Below are 13123 nucleotides of genomic sequence, written 5' to 3' on the forward strand. Positions count from 1 at the left end.
CACAGCCCCTGCCTTCACCAAAACAAACCCATTTCACTGCCTCCGCTCAGTTCTCTACCCCATCCCTTCCTGGGTTCTGAGATCCTGCTGCTTAAGATTAAACACACACGTGCATGCGCGTGCACGTGCGCGCGCGCACACTCACACACACACACACACGCACACATGCACAAATTAATTTTTAAAATCATTTTTAAAAAGGAAGGAAAGAATCAGGCTGTCAGCCAGGAAAAGTTGTTAAACCCTGTCCACTGGAACTTCGCAGCACATTTGCTTTCTTACCAAAAGAGGATTCATCTTGGCCAATGAGAAACAAATGAATATGTAGTGATTCGTCACTTGCTATAAAGCCTTGCCAACAATTCCCACTGCTGTGTTCTCTTCTGTTTTTATAATCAATTAAAAAGGCTCAATCCGTTAGGGGCCCTTTCTCCCTCCTGGAAGTGGGGAGCGAAAGCGAGAGGCTCTCAGCAAAGACCCAGGCTCTTCTGAGAACTGTCTAGCAGGCGGCCTTCTTACAGTAACACTCCATTTTAACGGTTCTGTAATGTGAAATTGACAATGGAACCCCCACCGAAGCCCTCTCAGCAGCCTCACGCGCCCTATATAAAAACGATGCTACTGCCAGGGATAGGTCACAACAGAGATATGAGCCTCAGCAGCTGCTCCGGGGCTGAGAGCAGTGCTCCCCAGTTTCAGGAAGAAATCCACTCCTCATCCTTGCCACAGGCTATCCAGTTCTCCAGTTCCTCGTTTAGGTGAGCCTCAGTCAGGTATCGAGGGAATGATTCCTCCACAGAGAGCCGCGGTAGGTGTCAGCTTTCTGAGAGCTGAATTGTTCTTCCCAGAAGCCAAAGGAAGTCTCGAGTTGGTTTGAATGCTCCCTTGTGGGTGAGCCAGGGACATGGGGGAGGCAGCTCCAACTCACCAGCGTGACACCATTCACATAAGTACCCAGCATCCCCTCTTCGCTTGCAGCAGATTGAAGGTAATGTTTTAAGAGGGTTTTCAAGCTGCTGGGAAATTGCGGGCTTGAGAAATGTTCTTTAAACCTTTTGAAATTCAAATTCCATGTCAGCAGAGATGTTGAAATGGGAACCAGAGGAAGGGACAGGAGATTGACAGTTCACCCATTCACCACAGGCGCCCCTTGCTACCCCTGCCACCCACCAAGCCCTTCAGAAGGGCAGTTGGGTTGCTTTGCTATGCCCCTCCCCGGGCAGGGTGTGGGAAGAAGTCACAAGAGGCAGAGAGAATTGATGTCAGGAATAGCCTCACTCAGGGTCTGCTGATGGGGTTGCATGGCCCGCTAGGTCATGGGGGTGGGGTGCCAGGCTGCTTGGTAGCTGAAGCCAGAAACAAATATGGGTCTAAACCATGGTCTATGCAGTCTTGTAGAGACAGTCTAGGTAGACGCTATTCACTTAATTATGAGAGACCCATTCTACAGGTGTGGTTGCCATCCAAATGGTGATGACACTGGGAAATAAGGTAATAAAGATGACCGAGGAACTCACAAAGCTGTAAAAATGTCTTTTAGCCCAAATAAGTAGATGATAGCTAAATATGGAAATTCTGAAGGACAAAAGCAGACAAAGGGGTCACCCTACATGGAAGAGGCTGTGTGTTCCCTCGAACAGCAAGGCACGGTTCATAATCTTTTCCCATAAGTGAGTTACTTCTCTATTAACTGGAACCAATCACAGTAACATGTAGCTCATAAGGCTGCCTATTATATTAGATAAGACAACCATTGAAAATGCAAATCCAGTGCCTACTATAAATACTTAAAAGCATGTCAGAAATTATTGCTAGATAAAGAGCAATGTATAATCCCTCCCTGTCAGGTACATTGGTCCTCACTACCCCCTTGCCTTCTTTATTACTCCAGAGAGAGTGGGTTAATGATGCATGGGTTTTCCCCACTACACATGTGTGGAAGTTTCTGAACAGGCCCATTAGCATTCCTATGTACCTGCAAGGATTACATAGATTCCTTACTTTCTATCATTGATTTTTTTTTCCATTTAATTTATCACCCTCCAAATCCTTCTCAGTCTAGATGTCATCTGATATTAGCTGCTGATTGGAGAGAAAGTGGCTGCTCCAGATAAGCTGGCATTAACTTTTGGACTGAAACGACTGATGGATGGTCTGGGTTTGAGTCCAGTCAAGTACACCGTTCCATGATGAGGTAGCAATGCACCAGATCTAGGCTTATCCTGTCTCTGATTAAGCAGTCTGAGAATGGAGTTCATGGACTGAGAAATATAGTGTCTCTTTTTAGAGGGGAAAGGAGAAATAAGGAGACCATCTTCAACACATAAACTTTGAGTTCGTGTTTCAGAAAGGGCGTTCACATGAACACTACAGCGGAAAGCAATGTACAGGGCAAGTTTGCTTTACTTTAGTAACAACATCGCTAAAGTAAAAGTCATATTGTCTAATACCAACCTGGGAGAAATGCCAGTTTCAACAGCAAAGTATGTCATAATTATGTAATTATTTAACACTTTTCTTTGACTAACTCAAGTTGTTTATAAACAGACTGAAAACACCAAGGGAAATAGTTTACTCAAGTAAAGCCAAGTGCTGAATGGCTAACTCTTGACCCATCTCACCGATTTAGTATAGCAGTGCCTAGAATAAATCAATACTACCTGTCATCATAGGCTCCATTGAATCCTTTATCAAAGTCCCAACCCATTTGCTATGTGTGAATTTCCCACTCCATAAATAGAGTGCTCACATCGCTTTTCATTAGCCCTCTCAGTAGTGGTCGCCAAACATTCTTTTGTCCACTGCTGCATTTTCTAGAGGACAACTTAGAAAGAAATTCCAAGAGGGAAAGGAATGAGGCCAAATGCCAATTCTTAAGGCAGAGCTCAAAGAAACTGAGGTGTAAAGGAATGGTATTTATACATCTCGAGATACTCAGCTGTCCTCTGCAGAGGTGGACAGAGGGGTGAGAAACTGCCTCAGTCGGTGAAGCACTGGCTGTGCAGTCGTGAGACCTGAGTGCTATTCCTAGCACCAGAGATGCTAAGTGGCAGCCATGATGGCATGAATCCGCAATCATTGTAATGGGGGAAAAGACAGGTAGATCCTTGGGCTTACTGTGCAGGTGGCATAAATAAACTGATGAGTTCCTGGTTCCATGCAAGACCCTGCCTCAAATACAAACGTGGAAAGCAGCTAAGGAAGATACTTGACATTGACTGCTGGTCTCCATATGCAGGTTTCTACATGCCCATGTCCCACATTATCACATATATAAGTCATTATATACAAAACACACTCACCTGTACATACATGTGCACACACACATGCACACACAGCACATGTACATGCACACACACACACACACACACACACACACACACACACGGATGCACTTGAAGTGGGCAAGGCAGGATGTAAGAATCTAGATGGCAATTGAAGGTAGGGTTTGCCATATGGATTGATGAGATGTAAAGGACCCATACAAGTCATTCCTATAAAACATGGGATGATGATCTGAAATAATTTACCTCCTGATAATGACCCTGTGTACCTTGCTTAATGCTCAAGGCATTGTACCTCAGCAGACAAAGCACCCCCAGTGACTCCCCCACCCTCTACTTTTCTCTGTAGGACACAAACACTTTCTCTGCTTAGAGTAGTATTTCTCAACTTTCTTGTAGTTGGAGGCTGTTTGTTTGTTTCCTGGCCACTCACTCAGACCTGAAATAAATACACAGAAACTATATTAATTATAATACTGTTTGACCAATAGCTTAAAAGTATTTCTGGCTAACTCATATCTTAAATTAACCCATTTTTATTATTTTATATTTTACCATGAGGCTCATGATTTGCCAGCAAGGTTCTGATGGGTTTCCTGCAGTGTCTACATGGCTTCCCACTGATTCTACCTTCTTTCTCCCAGCATTCAGTTTAGTTTTCCCATGTAGCTCTACTCTGCCTTACCACAGGCCAAAGCACCTTCTTTATTCATTAACTAATAAAAGCAACACATAGACAGAGGGACTTCCCACACCATTTCCCCTTTTCTGTTTAAATTAAAAGGAAAGTTTTAACTAGAGCATAGTAAAATTACATATAACAAAACAGGTGTCAAGCAAGAATTACAGTTACAATATTTATATCTGCTTTATCTTTTATCATAACTAAGGAAAACTATAACTATCTGTTTTTCAACTCCATCAAAGACTCCAGAAGGTATAATATTGCCTAAGTAAACAGGAAGTGCATTGTAAGCAACTTCCAAAACTCTAGAATTGACAGAGACATCTCCCTGCATGGACAGTCACCCAAAGGCTCTGTAACATTGGGGCACCCATCTTTAGTCTACAGGCCCATAGAATCTGGCAGACTTTTCCAAAAAGCAAGAAATTTGAAGATCTCTTATGCCTTGTACTGGAAAAGTTCATCAGTTTCTTTCTTTTTTGTCCTGCAAAATGGCTGGCAGCTCTCTCATGAAGCAGTAACCCCAAGGATTATCTCACCTTCTTTAGGCAACTTTAGCAGTCATTTTTCTGTGGATCCTGCATGTCCAGTTCATATAGTATAACATCAAGCAGTCCAGGCAAGAACAATTTCTTGCCCAAATGGCTAGCAAACTCCATAAGGAGCCTCTTCAATGCCCATCTTTCTCGAACTGGTGCTTGGTGCTGTCAGGAGTAGATGTGCCTCATTGTCATGGGAAGTCCTAAGTTCTTAAAACATTTTAGATTTTATATTCTGTTAGTCTTTGAAAGGTTTGAAGAATAACTATCCATCTGAAATATATCTTTGTTCATCTAGAAAACCTAATTAATATGACTACAAACTTGACTATTTTAGATGACTATCTATTAAGTTGTATTTAATTACACATTACATTTTTAAATGAGTGGCACAACACAACACATTTTTAGGGCAGAAATATACATACAACAAAATTAACCTAAAATTTGTATCAATAGATCAAGATTCATACCAATGCAAAGTATTTATCTCTACAGCATATTCCTCTTTAAATGTAAATAAACATTTATAAATAATATTTCGGAATTTGGGCGTAGTTCTCTTCAAACTACTTCCTGCTGTTTATTCGGTGAATCATTTCTAGGGTTCACAGAGACCTCTGGGTGGGGATTGTTCCATCAAACCATGTTAGACTGGAAGGAATCCACAGGTTTCCATCTTCTATGAAAACAAAAGCAGAACTTCTTTTCTAAAGCAACATAATTTAGACCCAAATTTTGAAGTCAAGATATCTTTAAAAGTATATATGTTGGTTTAACTTAGCAATCCATACAATGAAATGTCTCTCTGTACTTAGCTCATTCACAGTTAAAAAATTTAAAGAAAGCATAATAAAATACACAATCCAGACTCTGTGTATATTCCATCTTTATGTGGTTTTTATTTTTATTTTTTTTACTTCTCTAATCTGTGACTGTCTATACTCCTTTACAACTGTCTAAACTCTTTTTCTTCTCTCTTAAGCCTATGTACATTTATCCAACAGCGTGACCCATTTGGAGGTCTTTTCCATCTGAATTTTTCTTTATTGTGTGAGTATGTGCAATGACTTTTTGATCAGGAATCATGTGTGAAGTGAGCATGGCTAAGACCAAAAGTTCTGCCTGCTTGCTCTGCCCAATTCAACGTGGCCAAGGCATCTTTCCTGCCTCTGAGAAACATCATTTCTGCTCCAGATCCAGGGCCATAGTATGTCTGTATCACCAGTAAGCAATATGTAACATGTTGCTCACAGACCCCATTTAAGTGATTGGCCTCCTGAAAGAGCCAGAGTTCATGCTGGCAACATAAACCAGAAAGCCGCTGGTTCAAAAATGCACTTTTTTTCCTTCTACTGCTAAATCAGGAAGACCTCTCTTAAAGGAGCTGTGGCACTCCTTGCTGCCAACAAACAGAGCCCATTCGGAAAGAAAAAAAATCTGCTAAACTTTGTTTTTGTTTTTTTCCATGTGTCTAGAATTCCTTTCCAAGCTCTCTCAGGTTTTATGTGGATTTAGCTGCACATGTTGGTGTGCCAATCTGTAGTTGGAAGCTGTTCCTTTGAAGGACTTCCCACACCACCTTCGTAATGTTGCAACCCTTTAATAAAGTTCCTCATGTTGTGGTGACTCCCCTAACCATAAAATTATTTTCTTTGTTACTTCACAAAGATAATTTTGTATTAATATGAATCCTAAATATCGGTGTGACTATGTAAATATCTGTGTTTTACAATGGTCTTGTGCGAACCCTATGAAAGAGTCTTTAGACCCCCAGAAGGGTCATGAACTACAGGTTGAAAGCAGCTAGTTAGAGCGATGGTATGTCCTCTTCTTACTTATGTTGTTCCTACTGATTCTCCCAACCCCAGTTTCTTCTTTGGCCCACTAATTCAGTGACACCATGTCTTTCTTACATGATTCTGTGCAAAGCTTGTAATCCCCATCTTAGTGTTTATCATAAACCTGTTAGTGGCCATCTAGTGAAACAAGCTCAAGGGCACATCAGTGAGACAGAAACATGGTGCTGCTTTACATGCTCCAAGGATAAGACTGAAATTGGGGCTCAGGAAAGTGCTAGAGCTGATAACTGGAAGTCTATAGTTCTGCTCACTTCTGCACATCTGCTTCATTCTCATCTGTTACTGTAAAGCACACATGGGCATATGGGAGAATGAGACAATCCACAGCTCCATCCATTTGCATGAAGCTAAATGTCCCTGGATGACATCCCCACATTTCTACCATAATCTTATCGACTCCATTTAAGTTAGGCGTCTGATAGAGGGATAAATTTAGAGATGAGATCAAGGACTAGGAGATGGGGTTTTATTCCCACAGATGAACAGGACAATGGGGTTTGTCATTTCTCATTCATGTGACTATAGGCTCCACTATAAGTAGGCTTTCTAAAAGTAGGTCACTCTGCCATGCCTATTGTATTACCATTGTAGTCTCACAAAATTGTGCCAGACACATAAAAATGCTCAATTTGTGATATAAAAATAGCTTGTATAATTCCCTCTACATCAATGACATCTTCCTAACTACCAGTCCATTTCTCTGTCTCTGTCTCTCTCCTTCCTTTCCTCCCTCCATTCCCACTCCACCTCCCACACACTAAGCCCTACCAGTGCCAAGTGCATTGGCTTTAATACTTTGTCCATATTAACCGCTACAAAAATCTCCTTTATCCTCCATAAACACCCCCAGAGACTTTGCACTTTGTCAGTCTTTCCATGTGGACTAGAAACAAGAAACATCAATTATTTCTAACTTGCAGGGTTGCGCATGGTGATAAGCATGTTACATATTTTATCTCTAATCTTCATGGCACTCAATATTTCCTCCTAGAGTTCAGACATATCTGAATAACTTGTTTGGGGTCGCAACTAATAAATATCGCTCCACCATCCGAAAGCAAACTCTTATCTCTTTCTGTTCTTTAACCTCTCCACATATGTGACTCAGTAGTCTATAAACCTCTCAATCTAAATGCTGTAGTTTAATTTATGTCTATCATCTCAGAATGTAGCACACTGCATATTTCATATGAGCGTACTAAGTATACTCAATAAATACTTGTGGAAGAAATAACAAATTGAGCAAATAAATAGAAGAATCCTACTTAAGGAAAGCAGGAGCAGTCAATAGAACTGAGGTTTCCCTCTATCCCAACAACTTTGTGGTCCTAAATCTATGTCAACAGAATGATTCATGGGAAGAAAAAAGTCAACTCCACATAAGCTGTAGACCTAAAAAGTGAACTGTTAGATAGTAAATGCTTCTAGAAAGATCCAACATTGTGGTATATACCTGTAACCTAAGCATTGGAAAGACTGAGGAAGAATGATCATAAATTCTAGGCTAATCTTGATCGTATAGTAAGTTCTAGATCAGCATGAGATATATAACATGATGTTGCCTCAAAACAAAGAAATGCCCAAACAAACTTAAAGACCTCTAGTAAAAAAATATCGACAACTCTTTGACCTTTGGAAAAAGCAAAATATTCAAAAAGGCTCTAAATAAAGAAAAAAAAGATTGGGAAAGTTTGCTGTTATATATAAAGGAGCCCCAAAAGACAACCCCCCCCAAGAAAAACCACAGGCTACAGCTATTACTTTTGGTTGTCTAATATAACTAGATGTTATCGCTGAAGTCAACACACTATTTTTAAAATATTTTTTGATTCATTTATGGGTGCAAATGTTTTACCTACATGCATGTGTATACACCATTTGCAAGTCTGGTGTTTGTGGAGTCCAGAAGGTGATACTGAATCTCCTAGAATCAGAATTAAAAATAATTATTAGCCATGCTGGAACAAAACTCTGGTTCTGGACAAGAATAACAAGCATTCTGAACAACTGAGCCATCACTCCAGCTTCCAAACACACTCTGATTGCAGAACATACAGAAATTAATTTTGAACTCACCAAGAGGCTTTCTCTTTGCTAGCTATCTTTCATAGGACTAGAAGGTACTATGTGGGTTGCTGAGGGAGAGAAGACATTAGTGGCCATATCTAGCACTGAACCTGCATGTTATAATCCCAATTTATGATGCAAAATCTGCCCACTGGTGCAATGATGGCAAAACCGTTTATGTGAGCAATCAACTGCTCTCTTAATTGAACTTGAGGCCTGCTTCACAGGGGAGAATTTATGCTGATACTACAAACACAGTCAAAATGCAATAAATTGAGAAGTCAGAGGTCCAAATGGGGAACTGACAGATGTTGTTTGGCTAAGTGGTTATGGTGCTAAGCTTCCTTTTAAATGTTTATGTTGACAGATTTGTGAAGTTCTCAACTTTAATCTGAGAAGTTTCTTAGTTCAGTGGGTAGTGGTCAATGAAGGGACTCCTTGCTGTTTGAAGTGATGAAAAATATGGGCATTTGAGTGTTCAGTCATAGATTGACGTCACTCAAAGCTCAACGATTGTGAGTGAAGTCTGCAGAATGGCAGACTCAGCCAGAGGGTAAAGGAGAAAACTATTAAATGCTATCCTCTGGATATGACAGGATTGTTACATGCGTTGAACACAAGAAACTCCTGTATAAGACCTGTACAAGAGCAATCCAATCAAAAGTTCCAGTACACAAAGAGAAGGAACTCCCAAGACCCCTCACCTAGTCAAGGAGCTACTAATAGTTGATGTGTGCATGGACAAAAGTTACTGGACTCAAGCAGTGATTCTTTTAAATGACATGACATAGAGAGGGAATATTTTGGGGGAAAGGTTGTCCCAAGGGGAGTTAGAGGCAGAGAGTAGAACAATGAATACGATTAAGAGACATTATATACATTTGTGAAAATTTTCAAAGAATAAACAGGTTTTTTTAATTAGGACTTTGTATATCTAAGTTCTCATTAAGGATGACCAAACACATGGGAGAGTAGAGAATAGTATTCAGGACTTACATCCAAAGAAAAAAAAAGTCAATCAATGTATTTAAAGATATGCTACACCAGAGAAATTCAAAGGCTATGGGAAGGTACACGGGATGGCTGAAGCTTTTGTGTCATATTGGTGACAATGTCAGCTGGTGCGCTTGCTCAGGTAGAGTGATCTTTCTGCAACCACACAGAAGAATATCTGCAAAAGATGGAAAATGTCTCAATAGTGCAGAAGATAAGTACATTGTGGTAGAACCGAATAGCATGCTGTAATACCCTCTCCTAAGCAAAATGGTCAAAGGAGTTAAGAGTCCAAGATATTTATTGAGAGTAATGGCTATGAGATGAATGGATCTGGTCAAGGCTTCAAACCACACTTCAGATATGATATTTGTGAAAAAAGGGAAAATGGCCCCATGCTATGTATGTGTCCTGAGAAATCTGACTTGGGCTAGTAGGAGCATTCAATACAAACATTGTCCATGGAGGAGCCCCAAATGTAACCAAAGGGCTAGGCCTCAATTATCCTTCCCAAACACATCATTGTGGGCTAGTTTTTTCTCATACAGATGATGTCCTGCACTTGAATGTTCTAGCAGACCCCAGAGTCCTCATAGTTAGAGTCTCCCGTGTAGTAGAACGTGGTAAAATCAACTCAGGAAAACACATTACTACAGAACATGGCAGCATGGAAAGACCATGCAATTACAACCCTGACAAAAGAACCCAGACTCCAAAGATTATAGAGGTCCATGCATATAGAACTCAAAAAAAATTTACAAATAATTTATGCATTAAAAGGAATACATAACACATAAACTCAGAGAACAAAAGCCTGGGAGAATAAAGACTTTGGAGGCATTTGCGGAAAGTTGTGAAAAGAACAAAATACATTTGGCACAAAAGACACAAATACATTTATCAAAATATTTCTATTATTAGTAAACTTCTATTGTTCATAGGAAGCAGGTAACAGGGTTCTTTCGTTTATTTGTATAAATAACTTTTGATGGGTTAATAACTATCATATTTCTAACCCAGAAAGTCCTGGGCAGACTAATAATAGCCTAACACAGCACTTCTCAACTTCTAGGTGACACAAGGAAAACCAAGAGAAATGCCAATTAAGATGTTCCTTTTAATTGGGCTTGCATTCTGCTTTGCATAATAATCCTTGCCTGTGTTTTTAAATATAATCTCCCTGTAGCTCGTCCCCACACAATGCTTGTCATTCTCCCTTTTTCCCTTGGTTGAGCCCAGCCTGCAAATATCCTCAGAATAATGGCGTAGTGGAGAGAAACCTGGGAAATGTTTAGACCACAGCACTGCAGTAAGGCAACGTGTTGGGGAACAGAAGGGAGTTGTCGAGGCTCGGAGAATCTAGGTGCTACTCCCACAATCAGCAAACAAAAGCTGGAAGAGTATTCACGCTGCTCACGGATGCTTTCCTCCGTGCACTGCGACACACAGCTACACATAAGCTAACACACACAGAAGGGAGCAGAGTGTCATAATGGAATCGGATGTGTATGGACTGAGTTTGATCTGAACGCTACTACTAGTTGGATCTTTGAAGTGTTTAAATGTTCTGGGCTTAGGTTTCAAGGTTAGAAGCTGAAGAAACTCAGCCACTTGATCTCAGAGCCCTTTCTGATGGTTTTTGCATTCTGATTATGAGCCCTGCGTATGTGTCTTGTGATTTTTTTTAAGCAAATTAACTCCTTTAAAGAAAAGATTTAATGAGGCAGTCATGGAAGACATTCTGCCAGGACATTTTCTTTCCTTTTTACCTGTTCCTTCTCTAACAGAAATCCAATTTTAGTCTCCACTATCTGTTCCTTGAAAGAGAAAAAAAAAGTCTCTCTATCCTAGCTTTGATTATGCTGCCTATTTAAACTATAGCCCATAAAATAGGTCCCTCACTTGCATTTGCTTTTAAACATGGACCCCTAGCAGATCCTGGGTGAGGGGAATGCATGGGGAAGGCACATAACAGATGGAGCCTTCTATGCTCCAGGTTGTGTTCTAAGTATGACTCCTGGAGCTGTGGAAGCTGATATGGGGCCCTCAGGGAGTCAATCTAAGATGAGGACAGTGCTGGTACCCTGTGGATGACAGGAGCTTGGTACCAAGTACTTGGTACTTGATGACATTCAAAGTCACAGATAGTACTGTTCCCTGAGCCTGTATTGTAAACTTCATATTACGTGAGATATATTTGTTCATTGTTGAGTCCAGCTTGACCCATTATTTTCTTACTTTCTGCCAAAGACATCCTGATCCAAGAGGCATGCTAATATTTACCATGCAGAAGGATTGTGAATACGCCTTGTGCCAGAACTTATGATTAACATTATATTTGTAGCAAAATACATAAAGACATTAATTATATTACTTGACACACACACACATTCTCACTCACACACACACACATATATATAGATAGAAAGATAGATAGATTAGTCTTTAAATCTACAAAGTTTTATTATATAGTTTAGAGTATCCAATACCCTATTAAATTCTGCCTTCTCCCTCCCCCATACCAAGGACAATGGTACTAAGGATGTTGAAAAGTCATTTACATATTAGAAATTCATAACCTACTGTATTTTTAGGTATCGAGAAAAGATAAAAGAAATGGGCAACTTTGGAAACGTATGAGCATGTGCAGTGATGAGGCACACCTGCTGGTAGCAGTCAAGTGACAAAGAAATCCCCAAACCCTGAGAAAGCACACCAGGCTGTATAGACTACACTCACTCCCAAAGGTGTTACAGTTTCTACCAGCTTCTAGATCACCAGAGAAATGACTATAGAGCACCAGAGAAACTCTAATGTGGCGTTAGATTCCTTTAGTCCTGGGACATGTTATCTCCTTCCTATCGGCTCTGCTGAGTGTCAGGTAGTTAGTTTATGTCAAGTATGATCCTCTGATAGTTCGGGCAGTGTAGATAAATGGCTAAGAGGACTTACCCTGGGCAGGGACATTTTCATCACCTGGTCTGTGCTGGCTCAGTGAGTGAACTGTGGCAGATATTGAATAGTAATGAGCGCTTCAATCGGCCATTAGATCACTGAGCTCTGAGACTACAAAGAATCCAGAGAAGAATCTAAACAGAAAAACACGGCTTTCCTGCTGATTTTAGCAAAGCCAAAGCCTTTCTGGCAGTGACTAAAGTCGAGATTATGAAAATGGTTAGGAAAAGAGATGGCTGTCTGCGACTGACGTGCCTCAACATCGGGAGTTATAGGAGAGACCGGAAGTCCTTCAAGATACACCTGCTACTACTAGCCTTTCACTTTCTCTTCAAAGGAAGTGGGTGGAATTTCTTTCTAATTCTCCCTTCTCTGTGGAAGTGTGGCTCTTAATTGGCTTACACTTTTTGAAGTCAGCATTGCCACAGTAAAAACTGAAAGCACGGAACGGGATATTTGGTGTCCTACAGTCTCACTTTCACATCATAAAAGACCGAATTATTCTAAGTATAACTGAGTGCCAAGTCTAAGTCACATCATTCCACAGTGGGGAAAATCAACTGATGATTAGTGATACCCATGCTGTGTCTTATAGAAGAGCTGAAATAAGGAGGTAGATGTGTAGGAAGAAGGAGGAGTCGGGAGAGTGGTAGAGAAGGGGGTAAGAGAGAGTTTCCGGAGTATGTGGCGGGGTGGGAGAGGTAGGGAGATCAGAATACATTGAACATATCTTAAATT

The 13123-nt window shown here is 40.6% G+C and overlaps 1 long non-coding RNA gene across 1 annotated transcript in view; it reads left to right on the forward strand.

Annotated features, from left to right (window-relative positions):
• The first annotated feature begins 630 nt into the window (after positions 1-630).
• LOC125416395 (uncharacterized) overlaps positions 631-13123 on the forward strand; it is a 91485-nt gene continuing 78992 nt past the window's right edge. Inside the window, exon 1 of the long non-coding RNA XR_007236873.3 lies at positions 631-758. This is a non-coding gene — a long non-coding RNA (uncharacterized LOC125416395). The remainder of the gene's footprint in view (positions 759-13123) is intronic.

Source organism: Myodes glareolus, chromosome 1, assembly GCF_982192425.1.
Source record: "Myodes glareolus chromosome 1, mMyoGla1.1, whole genome shotgun sequence".
Taxonomy (NCBI): domain Eukaryota; kingdom Metazoa; phylum Chordata; class Mammalia; order Rodentia; family Cricetidae; genus Myodes; species Myodes glareolus.